At 48.2% G+C, this 5,028-nt stretch overlaps 1 non-coding gene across 1 annotated transcript; it reads right to left on the bottom strand.

The window, feature by feature from the left end:
* Positions 1-4,741: 4,741 nt before the first annotated feature.
* On the bottom strand, positions 4,742-4,813 carry trnam-cau (transfer RNA methionine (anticodon CAU)). The gene has a single exon. It is a non-coding gene; the product is annotated as a tRNA-Met (tRNA).
* Positions 4,814-5,028: the final 215 nt, after the last annotated feature.

Here is a 5,028-nt window from a genome sequence, read left to right as displayed (position 1 = left end):
TACTTACCTGGCGATTCGGCGGACGCGGACACGGGGAGTGCTGGGTAAGTGAACTTATATATTCGGGCAGTGGCTAAACCCGAAACACTACACGTGTAGTGTCTCCCACCCATCCTCCTCCTCCAACCAAAAAAAAGGACTCTTGTGTGGAGGGTTTGGTAAGGTAAGGTTTCCCTTTATATTTTTTTATTCTCTGTTGTCAATTTAGAGCAGAGGGGATGGAAGCTAGGGCAGTTGCATGCTCCTCTTGCAGGATGTGGGAGGTAAGGGTCACCACTTGTGTCCCTGCTGACTTCACCTGTGAGAAGTGCACCCAACTCCAGCTCCTCACAGAGCGCGTTAGGGAACTGGAGCTGGAGCTGGATGAACTTCGGATCATGCGGGAGGCAGAGGGGATGATAGAGAGCAGTTATAGGGAAGTACTGACACCTAAGTCACAGGATAAAGGTAGCTGGGTGACCATCAGGGGAGGGAAAGGGAATAGGCGCACAGTGCAGGGATCCCCTGTGGCCGTTCCCCTCAATAATAAGTATACCGTTTTGGATACGGTTGGGGGGGGGGACCTACCAGGGGAAAGCCACAGCGGCCAGGTCTCTCCCACTGAGCCTGGCTCTGCGGCTCAGAAGGGAAGGGTGGAGAATAGGAGAGCGATAGTGATAGGAGATTCAATGGTTAGAGGAACAGACAGGAGATACTGTGGTCGCGAACGAGACTCCCGGATGGCATGTTGCCTCCTGGGTGCCAGGGTCAGGGATGTCTCAGATCGAGTCTACAGGATTCTTAAGGGGGAGGGGGAGCAGCCAGAAGTCGTGGTACATATCGGTACCAATGACATAGCTAGGAAAAGGGATGAGGACATGAAAAACAAATATAGGAGTTAGGTTGGAAGCTAAAAGGCAGGACGAGCAGAGTAGTAATCTCAGGATTGATACCGGTGCCACGTGCTAGTGAGGCTAGAAACAGAGAGCGAGTGCAGCTGAACACGTGGCTACAGAGCTGGTGTAGCAGGGAGGGCTTCAGTTATGTGGATCATTGGGATACCTTCTGGGGAAGGTGGGACCTGTACAAGAAGGACGGGTTGCATCTGAACTGGAGGGGCACCAATATCCTGGGCGGGAGGTTTGCTAGAGCTCTTCGGGAGGGTTTAAACTAGTTTGGCAGGGGGATGGGAACCGGAGCTATGGATCAGTGGATGGGGTAGCTGTTGAACAGGCAGATACCGAGTGCAGAGAGTCTGTGAGGAAGGTTAGACAGTTGACAGGGCAAAGTTTCAGCCAGTATGATGGGTTGAAGTGTGTCTATTTTAATGCAAGAAGTGTCAGGAATAAGGGTGATGAACTTAGAGCATGGATCAGTACTTCGAGCTACGATGTTGTGGCCATTACGGACACTTGGAGATCACAGGGGCAGGAATGGATGTTGGATGTTCCCGGGTTTGGATGTTTTAAAAGGAATAGGGAGGGAGGTAAAAGAAGTGGGGGAGTGGCATTGTTAATCAGGGATAGTATCACAGCTGCAGAAAGGGAGGTCATCGAGGAGGGTTTGTCTACTGAGTCATTATGGGTGGAAGTCAGAAACAGGAAAGGAGCAGTCACTTTATTGGGATTTTCTATAGACCCCTCAATAGCAACAGAGACACGGAGGAACAGATTGGGAGGCAGATTTTGGAAAGGTGCAGAAGTAACAGGGTTGTTGTCATGGGTGACTTCAACTTCCCTAATATTGATTGGAACCTCCTTAGTGCAAATAGTTTGGATGGAGCAGTTTTTGTCAGGTGTGTCCAGGAAGGTTTCCTCACTCAATATGTAGATAGGCTGACTAGAGGGGAAGCTATGTTGGATTTGGTGATTGGCAACGAACAAGGCCAGGTGGCAGATCTCTCGGTGGGAGAGCATTTCGGTGATAGTGATCACAACTCCCTGACCTTTACTATCGTCATGGAGAGGGACAGGAGCAGACGGGATGGGAAAATATTTAATTGGGGGAGGGGGAATTACAATGCTATTAGGCAGGAACTGGGGTGCATAAATTGGGAACAGATGTTCTCAGGGAAATGCACGACAGAAATGTGGAGGTTGTTTAGGGAGAACTTGCTGCGACTGCTGGATAGGTTTGTCCCGATGAGGCAAGGAAGGGATGGTAGGGTGAAGGAACCTTGGATGACAAGAAATGTGGAACAGCTAGTCAAGAGGAAGAAGGAAGCTTACTTAAGGTTGAGGAAGCAAGGATCAGACAGGGCTCTAGAGGGTTACAAGGTAGCCAGGAAGGAACTGAAGAATGGACTTAGGAGAGCTAGAAGGGGACATGAAAAAGTCTTGGCGGGTAGGATTAAGGAAAATCCCAATGCGTTCTACACTTATGTGAGGAACAAGAGGATGGCCAGAGTGAGGGTAGGGCCGATCAAGGATAGTGGAGGGAACTTGTGCCTGGAGTCGGAGGAGGTAGGGGAGGTCCTAAATGAATACTTTGCTTCAGTATTCACTAGTGAGAGGGACCTGGTCGTTTGTGAGGACAGCGTGAAACAGGCTGATATGCTCAACCAGGTTGATGTTAAGAGGGAGGATGTGCTGGAAATTTTGAAAGACATGAGGACAGATAAGTCCCTGGGGCCAGACGGGATATACCCAAGGATATTAAGGGAAGCGAGGGAAGAGATTGCCGCGCCTTTGGCGATGATCTTTGCGTCCTCACTGTCCACTGGAGTAGTACCAGATGATTGGAGGGTGGCAAATGTTATTCCCTTGTTCAAGAAAGGGAATAGGGATAACCCTGGGAATTATAGACCAGTCAGTCTTACGTAGGTAGTGGGCAAATTATTGGAGAGGATTCTGAGAGACAGGATTTATGATTAGTTGGAAAAGCATAGTTTGATTAGAGACAGTCAGCATGGCTTTGTGAGGGGCAGGTCATGCCTCACAAGCCTGATTACATTCTTTGAAGATGTGACAAAACACATTGATGAAGGAAGAGCAGTGGATGTGGTGTATATGGATTTCAGCAAGGCGTTTGATAAGGTTCCCCATGGTAGGCTCATTCAGAAAGTAAGGAGGCATGGGATACAGGGAAAGTTGGCTGTCTGGATACAGAATTGGCTGGCCCATAGAAGACAGAGGGTGGTAGTAGATGGAAAGTATTCAGCCTGGAGCTCGGTGACCAGTGGTGTTCCGCAGGGATCTGTTCTGGGACCTCTGCTCTTTGTGATTTTTATAAATGACTTGGATGAGGAAGTGGAAGTCTGGGTTAGCAAGTTTGCCGATGACACGAAGGTTGCTGGAGTTGTGGATAGTGTGGAAGGCTGTTGTAGGTTGCAACAGGACATTGACAGGATGCAGAGCTGGGCTGAGAAGTGGCAGATGGAGTTCAACCTGGAAAAGTGTGAAGTGATTCATTTTGGAGGGTTGAATTTGAATGCAGAATACAGGCGAAAAGACAGGATTCTTGGTAGTGTGGAGGAACAGAGGGATCTTGGGGCCCATGTCCATAGATCGCTCAAAGTTGCCACCCAAGTTGATAGGGTTGTTAAGAAGGCGTATGGTGTGTTGGCTTTCATTAACAGGGGGATTGAGTTTAAGAGCCGCGAGGTTATGCTGCAGCTCTATAAAGCCCTGGTTAGACCGCACTTGGAATATTGTGTTCAGTTCTGGTCGTCTCATTATAGGAAGGATGTGGAAGCTTTAGAGAGGGTGCAGAGGAGATTTATCAGGATGCTGCCTGGACTGGAGGGCATGTCTTACAAAGAAAGATTGAGGGAGCTGGGACTTTTCTCATTGGAACGAAGAAGGATGAGAGGTGACTTGATAGAGGGGTACAAGATGATGAGAGGAATAGATAGAGTGGATAGCCAGAGACTTTTTCCCAGGGTGGAAAGGGCTATCACCAGGGGGCATAATTTTAAGGTGATGGAGGAAGGTTTCGGGGAGATGTCAGAGGTAGGTTCTTCACACAAGAGAGTGGTGGGTGCATGGAATGCACTGCCAGCGGTGGTAGTAGAAGCAGATACATTAGGGACATTTAAGCGTCTCTTGGATAGGGACATGGATGATAGTAGAATGAAGGGTATGTAGGTAGTTTTGATCTTAGAGTAGGTTAAAGGTTCGGCACATCATCGTGGGCCGAAGGGCCTGTACTGTGCTGCACTGTTCTATGTTCTATGTTCTGTAACACAGGTGTTGGGAGGCTCAGCCTGGCTACGCAATGTTACAAGGACGCTGAGTGACACCATCGACAACGGGACAGAGAGAAAAACACACAGAAAACTAACAGACTGTGAGGAAGCAAAAGTGAGGAACGGAGAGAGAGAGACAGACAACGAAACTGAGATGGAGAAACAAGGCATTTGTATGATTGTGCTCTCCCTGTTGTCTAAAGGTATTTCCTGTTGTGTAAATATGTTTTCTGTTGTGTAAAGATGTACCCTGTTGTTGTGTAAAGGTTTTCCCTGTTATTGTTTTATTTTCTGTTGCTGACCGTCTCCTCACTGTGACCATTTGTCCTGGTTTTATTGTGGCCAACATCACCATCTGGTGGTGGACAGGAGACTCTGCAGGAAGGGGTTGACAAAGTGGGAGAGACTCGGCTGGTCCGTGTTTGCAGTTTGTGTTCGTGTGAGCAAAAGTGATTTGTTACTGATTGATGTGTTCACTAGAAGGAAAAAGCTGATTGCAATCGAGCGCGTCTTGCTTTTATGGGGAAACACTTGATGTTTTGAAAGTGAACTGTTTGTCTTCCTACCAAACATAAATAGCAGAGAATGGTTTCGATCCATCGACCTCTGGGTTATGGGCCCAGCACGCTTCCGCTGCGCCACTCTGCTAACTGCTGTTTTCAATTTTAGCTGCCTGTTAGTGAAATATGTTCATTTCCCCAATGTTTTTATCAAAATAGGACTGTGGTCGGATTTCTCAAGAATCCCGGACTCAGCAACACACGTGCTGACAGACTCACCCTCACTGCACAATGACACAAGGACACTGAGTAACAGCACCGACAATGAGGCAGGCAGAGAAAGACACACAGAAAACCAGGAAG

The sequence above is a fragment of the Heterodontus francisci genome, chromosome 35 (assembly GCF_036365525.1).
Source record: "Heterodontus francisci isolate sHetFra1 chromosome 35, sHetFra1.hap1, whole genome shotgun sequence".
Lineage (NCBI taxonomy): Eukaryota > Metazoa > Chordata > Chondrichthyes > Heterodontiformes > Heterodontidae > Heterodontus > Heterodontus francisci.
Note: the sequence above shows the minus strand (reverse complement) of the source record. Positions and strands in the feature narration are given on the sequence as shown.